This window comes from Ruditapes philippinarum, unplaced genomic scaffold (genome assembly GCF_026571515.1).
Source record: "Ruditapes philippinarum isolate M1 unplaced genomic scaffold, ASM2657151v2 ctg975_1_1_1_1, whole genome shotgun sequence".
Classification (NCBI taxonomy): domain Eukaryota; kingdom Metazoa; phylum Mollusca; class Bivalvia; order Venerida; family Veneridae; genus Ruditapes; species Ruditapes philippinarum.
In genome coordinates, this window is record NW_026858922.1 from 54,540 (window position 1) to 63,827 (window position 9,288).

Below are 9,288 nucleotides of genomic sequence, written 5' to 3' on the forward strand. Positions count from 1 at the left end.
ACAGATGCGAACGGACATGTTATTATTGATACAAAATTTTTTAAAAAGTCCAAAAAGTATAATTTACTTTATCAATTTAAAGATAAGATATTTAGCTTTTAAGGGAAAATATATTTATTAGTTGCCCAAAATTTAAAACACTTTAAAAAGATTAAAAGAGTATTGAAAATTTAAAAATTTGGGAATTTTTTTTCCCCTCGGGAGAAAATAAAAGAAATTTATTTCAAAAAAATTTTGGCTTGTGGAAATAAAAATTTTCAAAAAAAAAAGAAAATTGTTTGTATTTTAAAGAGTTTGTGAAAAAAAATTGTTATAAAGACACAAAAAAGGTGTTAAAAAACTTTTTATCCCCAGTTTGACCTTTAGATATAGTATTGTGAAATATTTAAATTTTAAAAATTTGTAAGTACATATTTGAATTCTATTGGATGATTAGAGCTGTAAAACCTCTAATCGACGATCAAAAGCAAGTCTGATAAGGTTTTAAAAAATGGTGCGAGATGGAATCTTAAATTTTTTCCCAATGTTTAAAAACCTCTTGTATCAACTACTTTTTAAAAGAATTTGTTATTTAAATTTAAAAAATAAAGTTTTGTTTGGGATCTTTAACCTCAATAACAAATATCGGTATCACAAAAATAACTTTGTAATTTCAATGGCTGTGATCAGAACAGAAGAAGATAAATAGTAAAATAATTTTTTTTGTTTTAATCCAAACCTGTATTTTTGTAATTTTTAAAAATGAAAAATAAAATTTCCAACAAAAAATTCAATTATCAAAATTTCATTGGGGCGGCAAATTTTAAATTTTTAAATTGTTTATAAAAATTAATTCCCTTAAAAGGAAAAACGTTTTATATACCTAGATTAACTTTTGGGCTTTCTTTAGTTAAGGAATGTTTCAAGTGCTTTTCCCTAAAATGTAGCAATAAATCGGCAAAATATTTTTTTTTGAATGCTGTCTAAAATTTGCTTCCCGCAAAAAAGTACAAAGGAATAACTTAATAAAAAATTTTAATTGGTCATTTTGAAATACAAACTGAAATCTGGAAATCTATTGACAAATTTTAAAAATAAAAAGTAAATTATATATATTTTGCCCGTTTAAAATTTAAATGTAAAGGATAGTTCTTGCCAGTAAAAATAAAATGTAAAGGTAGTTCTAAATTAAATTAGTAAAGGGATACTTTTTAAAACTTTCTATTTAAAAAACTGCGCAAATTTTTTAAGTTCGGGTTTAAAACCAAAACTTCCCCCCAACATCCCCAATGTCCACTGTTTTAAAAACCCCTCATTGATTTTCTAGTGAACAGTTTTTTTTTTACTTGAAAACTTACACAATAACTTATGAGACCAAAAACCCTTTGCTAGTTTTTTTAATGTACATGAAAAAATAAAAACACAAAAAAAATACAAACCCTTTTAAAAGATATCCAAAAATTTCAATATGTTATTTTTTATTGATATAATGTTTAAAAATTTGCATTTTTTTTTGGGCTTTTTAAATAAAGTATTTATAAATTAAATTCCCCTACTGACTTTTAGAGGGTTGGTGTTAGAAAATTTTGTTCTTTAACGAAAAAAACGAAAGGTTGGGTTTAGAAAAAAATTTCATACTAAAATTTTTTTTTTTAAAAAGAAAAATAACCCCATCGATTACTCTGTAAATTTGAAAACAACTTTTTTTTTTTACTAAGGAATTTTACTTATTGTTTTTTTTTGGAATTTTAGTGTTTTTCGTATTCGTTTTTTAATTGTGGTTCAGAACCCCAATTTTACCCCAATTTTTGTTGATGATGAGGTTATGAATCACTTTTAAATCTTTTTTTTAAATTGTTTTTTTTTTATGAGGGCCCAAGGGGGGCTAAAAAGGTTTTACCGTGTATTATTTTTTTCTTTTTTATCACCCAAATTTAAAAATAAACATTTTTTGACTTTATGTAAAACCATTATTCGTTTTTTTTTTAAATTTTCAAATATTTTTATGTCTGATTATTTAAAATTAAAAACTGTCAATATGCATATTAAAATTTCAAAAATTTTAAAGTCAAATGCAAAAAAAAAAAGTTAAAAAGGGGGCATCTTAAAAACACTAAATGGCCCCCAATTTAGACATCAAAAATCAGTATGCTTATAATTTAATTTTTTATGTTTAAAAAACGAAATTTTTTTTTTTACATAAAAAATAAATAAATTTTGTATTGTTTAAATTTAAGCATTGTTTTAAAGTGGGCCAAAAAAATAAAAATGCAAGTTTTAAACCGTTTTACTTTGGCCGGGGAAATTTTTTTTGATACTTTTTTTTTATTTTCTTAGAATTTATTTTAAAAATGTAGTTCGATTTTGTAGTAACTGAACTGTTTTTTTCTTTTGAATTTAGTTCCTTAAAAAGCCAAACCACTACAAAGGAGACAACGGCCCCTTTGGGGCCCGAGGGGTTTTTAAACCCCAAAAAGGCCAATTTAAACTTTTAATTTCTAGTTTTATTTGTCAAATTTTTCTTTTTCGTCAGATTTCAAATTTCCCACGTGTTTTAAACACCCGGCCACGGGCCCCCAAATGGAAAAAAAAAAATTTTATTTGAAATATTTTATAAATTTCTTTTTTACCTTAGAAAAATGGGGCCCCAATATCCCCGATAGGAAAAAAAAAAAAAGAAAAATAAATTTTAAGGTAAAACATGAAAAATGTTTTTAAAAAGGGGTTTTAAAGGCGGTAAATATTTTATTTTTGTCTTTATTCAAGTAAAAAGGGAAAAGGTTTTTAGAAATTAAATTTAAATATTCTTTTAGATATCCCTTTAAAAATGAAATTTCATCTTTTGATGAAAATTTTTATTCCCTTTTTAACCAAAACTATGAAAAAACATCTTTAAAATCATTGACAATATTAATCCCTTTAATTTTAGGCCCTTATTAAAAAGAGGGAGATACAAGCCCTTTAAAGGAGGCTTTTTTTAAAGGGTTTTTTAATTTTCTAGTATGCAAGCATGGGGCCAAAGGAAAAGGGTCACTTTAATGACGCCCGGGGAGTTTTGTTAATTTAAAAACAGTCCCCTTGACATTTAAGTTTTTTATAATAAAATACCCGGCCCCCTTTTTTTACATTTAGCTTTTTAAAATCGCCCTCTGATTCACACATACAAAAAAATTCAAAACGGCCCCTGGTCACGGAATTATTTGTTTTAAAGCATGCCCCCGGTTTTTATATGACGCCCTTTGGAATGTTTTTTCAAGAAAAAATTTATGGGGCATCATTTAAAGGTGGGCTGTTTCATGCTGAAAAGGGAAAATATTCTAAGAGGGAAAGTAAAAAAGAAAGGGCCCCAATTTTTTTTTTTTGTGCACTTCTCGCAGATCCGAGGAAAACATCTAGGGTCCCATCGAAAAAAGGGGGAGGGGTTTTGATTTTTAATCAAGGGTTTCGTTTTTTCCAAAAAATTAAATTTAAAAGAACCTTTTTTTTTTTTTAAAAAGGAAACGGGTTTTTAAAGGTTCAAAACACTGAAAAAAAAAAAAAAGGGAAATTTAGAAAAACGGAAATTTTTTAGGAAAAAAAACCGGGGTTTTTTGGCGTATTTTTTGGAAAAAAATTTTAAAGGAAAAGAAAAAAGGGAACCCGGCAAACCCAAAAAAAACGGGAAAAATTTAAATGACGAACTTTTTTTGGAAAACCCCCTTAAATTTAAAAACCGGCAAATTAAAAAAAAAACAAAGTTCCGGTTTCCAAAATAAGGCGGGGCAACTATATTCAGTGTTAACCCTACGTTCTTCGTTCCAAAACAGTTTTAAAAAGCATGTGCTAGTGAAAAAAATTGCCCGTAAAGGGAGATTGAGAAGAGCATTGTTTTTTAAATTAGAGTGATTTCATTGGTCGGCAAATGGGTTTTTAATTCTAAAAAAATATATTAATTTTAAACCCTTTTGAAATGTTTAAAAAAAAATTTTTTAATGTAAAGCTGTAAAGTGTTTTTCCCTTTAAAAAAATTTCGCTATATAAAACCCCATGCACGTAAAACTGTATAAAAATTTTCAAACTGATAGGGGCCCCTCCTTAAATAAGGGCTAAAAAAGTATTTTTTAAATTTAAATTCGAGTTTTAATTATTTTAAAAATATCTAAAATTTTGATAAAAAAGACAGTCAATGGGTTTTATTTTTGTTGAATTAAACCTTTTCCAGGTTTTCAATTTTGTCCCCTTTTATTTTTCAGTCATAATAAAATAGTATTTTAAAATGAAAAAAGCTCTCGTTTTTGATCATAAATAAATTGAATGCCAACACCTTGTTATTTAATAAAAATTATATTTATAAAATCGTGTTTTACTATTATTGTTTTTTTTCTTGTTTTAAGCTATATATGGTTAACCTATGACAATCAGGGAGTTGATGATTATGCAATAATAATTGGGTAATATTCTATTTTTATTTAAGTAAGAACACCTTGTTACTTATATAAATGTGTTTGATAAAATGGCCACATAATGTCTTGGTAATGCGTTCCTATATTATGGTTATTCGTCAGACACACGCTTTTTATACTACATCTACATATATTTTATTTCATTAACAACCATAAAATGAAAAAAGTAAAATATCTCTATAAAAACATACGGATGACTTTATTCTTATGTTAAGGTTTCTTGTTCAGGTGCCAATTTCTTTGATTCATCTAAAGATGGTTGTTGTGCGTTTTTGATGTTTTTATCTACCTCATTAACAAAGGATATTGTTTTATTCTCACTATTATTGTTTTCAAAATAATTTATTTTTTTCTTAAGCGTGCAAGAGAGAATACCACAATTGTACTTCTTATACCCTGTAAAGAAATACTTTGAAATCCCTTTCGAATGGCAAGCCATGTGTCCATTGGTTGAATGCAAGGTTTCACTTATTATCAAAGACAAACAAATAAAGGTAAGCCGATTACTGTGAGAACATGAAAATTCACAAATTTACTTTATGTTTTGTCCTATAGACGACAAATTTAACCGCAAATAATGTTTTATCGTTCTTAATGAATTTGATAGTAATAAATTGCAATTAACTATAATGATAACACAAGCCGATTTTTTGGTTGAAACAATATTTTATTTTCAAAAAATTTGACATGCAAATTTATCGCTGTTTTCATTTATATTCTTATTACATACACATACATGCGAACAATTTCGTGGAAAGGAAAGCCAGTCAGTGGTGACCGTTTTACCATTAGTATGTTAATTTCTTTTTCGTGTTAGGAACTTGTTAACAGAAACAATATAAACGATGCCGAACAGAATGTAGGTCTCTTAACCATCATTTATTCAGAAAGAAAAACATGTCCCCGTCACCATGAAATGTTAATGTTTAATTGTCCTTTCGATTCTTTGATACTATTTTGAACCTGTATATGATATTCGAGAATTTATCATTTTTTTCTTATCTTCTCCAAATTTAGATTTTTAACATTCGCTAGTTTCACTCTGCATTATTTGGCACCTTGTTTCTATCAAAAGCAATTTATTCAAAACTGTTTTAAATAAACGTCATCATTTTAAACCATATATAAAATAGGCGGATTAGAAGATGAACGTTTGGTTTCTGCAAAATAATGTTAATTGCGGAGGGAACAAAAAATTATCAATATGTTTGTAAACTCGAGTTAACTAGTGTATTGTCAGAGGTTGCAGGACCCCTCTTTATAACGTTGGGATATCAGGTCAAAGCTTAAATAAAAATTGTGCTATTTTCGCCTTGCGGTCAATGTATCCAAAGTTATTTATTTCAATGCACTTACTTGCATTTTAAAATATTCCAGCTGTTGTCCCAAAGTTAAGAGCTTGCCTGGCAAAATACCATCTTTTTCAAAAAAAGATTTCCAAAGGAAAGAATACGTATGTCGTCGGGCGGACTTTAGTTATTTCTTCTGTGTGCAACTTATACATTTCTCAAAGGATTTTGACCAAACTTGTACATGCGCTGTGTCATCAAATGTTCTTGCTCATATTTTATATCTGTATATATATTATTATTCAAAATTAGATGAATTACTGATATTTGGTTGCTTCTTTTAAAGCAAAATTCACTTCCGTTCTCAATTTCTACTTTTTTCACTGAACTTTATCATCATCAAGAGCCTTGGCGCATACTGTCCGTGGTTTAGACCTCAAACACAAGTTTCATATCACAAAGCTGAAACAAATGCATTCTGTAATTTACATAATAGCGTATTTCTAACTTCAATCAATAATTTAAGTCCAACATATAGTCTTCCAGTGATATATGTCATTTTTCAACTGCAATATTTTGAACGAGTGAAAGCAATCCACAATTTGAAAAATGAAACCGAAAAAAGGTAATATACACCTCCTGTTTTCACTGCAAGGTAATAAAAATATCCCCTTCAACAGTTTATAATTGTTTAAAGATATACTATGCTCAAATTTGATTTTATAAATATTAATAATTGCTACACAGTCTCTTTGTATGCATAAAATTAACATGTTTTGACTTCATTTAAAGTAGATATGGTATGTTTTGAACTCTACACACTATAGGTGGTCACAATATGAATATATAGTGTCGTTAAAAAACTGGCAGTTTTTTTAAGAAAAGGCTAACTTTACTTGACCTGTAATAGGGAATGCAGCTTCCAACACATAGTTTATTCATTATTTTATTCAAATTAAACATATTCAGTAAGAGTTTCATTGATTTCAATACATTTCTAAGATAAAAATATTTTATCCAAAGATGAGCATAGTATATCTTTAATATGTGAATGTCCAGTACGAAAGTAATAAATGTTGAAATATTTACTGTTTCCAAAGTTTGAGGCAAAACTGTGAATTATTACCTATTTATTTCTAATTAAACATTTTTAACACCTGGGAACAAAAGTTGCTGACTTTTCCTATGGCAAAATTCTTTATACTGATTTATGATTCATGTTCTTATAGCTTGAGTGTTACATCGGTAACTCAAATTGGGAGGGTGGGGACATGCAAATCTGTGCATTCAATTTAAATTATTTACATTTCAATCAAAACCTCCTTATTTGATTTTTAGAAATAAATTGACAACATCTTTCTCCCTCTTTATTGCATTAAGATTTTTATTATCTATTGTTTCCTGCATCACATGAAAGTTTTTGTTAATTATTTTTTTGTTGAAATGAATTGACTTTAACATGTTGGATATAAAAACTTAGTGCTGCCCTTAATTTAAATCTATTAATTTCAAAACATTGATTCGAAAGTTATATATTACACAATTGAGAGCTAGGTAACGTCTTTTCTTAAGAATAATTATGTTGGTGGGTCCGGTAAAACAATACATTCTTTATTAAATTCATCTGTATTACACACGTAAATTTCGATTCTGATGTCGAATAAGCATTGCGATAAATTATACAGAGAGATACATGTACCTTAATTCATATTAGCAACTATTACAACTTTGTGATACTTGAGTCTGTAACAGTTACACAAGAGCAGTACCGATACTTTCATTGTAATTTTGCTAGCAATTTACACGATCATATTTTAAGATTAGCAGATGAAAATGGTGGCAAATGTCCTTTAACAAAAATCAATTATAATTATTCCTGTAGGTTCTTGCAAACAACAAAGAAGTACAAAACGCCACTTTTGAAGTGGAGAGGACACTAGTAAGGCAAAGAAGAAAGGTTCTGATTGATGCACGTGCAGATGATGATGATGCAGGATTCATCAGCTTTGAATATAGAAAATAATTTCATAATTTTCGAGGTTGGAAACCGCTGTTCTTTGTTTGGAAGAAAAAAACCCGATAAATTAAATTATTAACATTGTCATTTAGTCATATTTATGTATGTATAAACAGTTATGCCGTCGTAATACTGTCCCGAAATTGACACCAGATGGGCATACGAATATGGAATTCTAAATTTCGCGCGAAGTTGGCCCCAAAACTGGTCAACAATCTCTCAAAGGCAAAGCAAGTACGATTCTTACAGAATGTCATGCGATCGCATCCGATCCACACACAATTCCTACCGAAGGTCACGCGATGGCAGCCGATCCACTTACGATGTCACCCCAAAGATGCAAATTTTACCAAGTAGTTTATCCGCAGGACACGTGAAGGTCACGGGATAGAGTACGATGCGATCATACGTGCTTACGAAGGCGTCAAGTGACCTCCTGGTGGTATAATACCTTCCGCCAATCGCGGCAAATTTCTGTTGTAGATAGTATTGGGAGCTAAACTACGTTTAAATATTTACATTACTTTCAAAAACAATTCTAGTCACTCGAAAATCTAATTATGATAAAAGAGATGTCTTTGTCTTGGTATAGTAAATTATCCACATTTAGATGGAGACGTACCGCATGCAACATCTTAAGGGGTACATGTATCTCATTTAATAACATCCGCAAGATCTTGCAGCAACGTGAAGGATTTTAACGAGCGAAATATTCTCATTACTAGCAAGCTACTCAAGCAGGACTAACGCTATTATAAATGAAATAAATATTTTACAAAATTGTACAATCGTAACTTTGAGTTAATCTCAAAATTCAATAGTAATTTGTCAAGGGATTAGCCAGCCTGATTTTCATGGGGATGTTATTTACAAACTTCGTAAGATCTTGGGTCATTTAAATTTTTCTATTATCTTTTCTAACATTTGTTTAACGTTTTATTAAAAGAGGTTATGACCTACTAATTATAGATATACCGCAAGCTTAGTTTTCATCACTTGTATAGTTGGACGCTATGCTCTCCTCTTTTGATTACATGTGAAGGATTAAGTGGGAGACTCTATGATGGATAGTCCATAAAACCCTTTTGGACTGAATTATCTTAATGTTCGTCTATTGCCTTGCTTCGTCGGACGCTTGTAGGTGATGATCTTGTTTTGCTCCGTCTTCCATTAAGATATTGAGTACTTTTATTATGGTCATTGGGTTTTCTTTTATATGTTTCTACATGATCATTTCGGTGCTTTACTTATTCACCTTTTGTAACCATAACAACTGTTAAAATTTCACTTTGGGGCTTCATTTGTATTTACACCGTCTCTTTTATAGGAACATGGTGTTGCTAAGAAAAAGGTTTGGTGCACCATTAACCGGTTTAAACTCTCCAGCAATACTTATGCTGCTGACCGTTCCAAGGTGGCGCCCCTCTTCGTTCCTCAGATGTATATCTTTGTTGTTTCATACTGTTTTGGTGACACTCGTCTGTGTCCCTTGTTGTTTTCTCGTCTACGGAACGCATCTTCCCTTTTGCCCATAGTTTATTTCTTTAATCCCCCCCATATT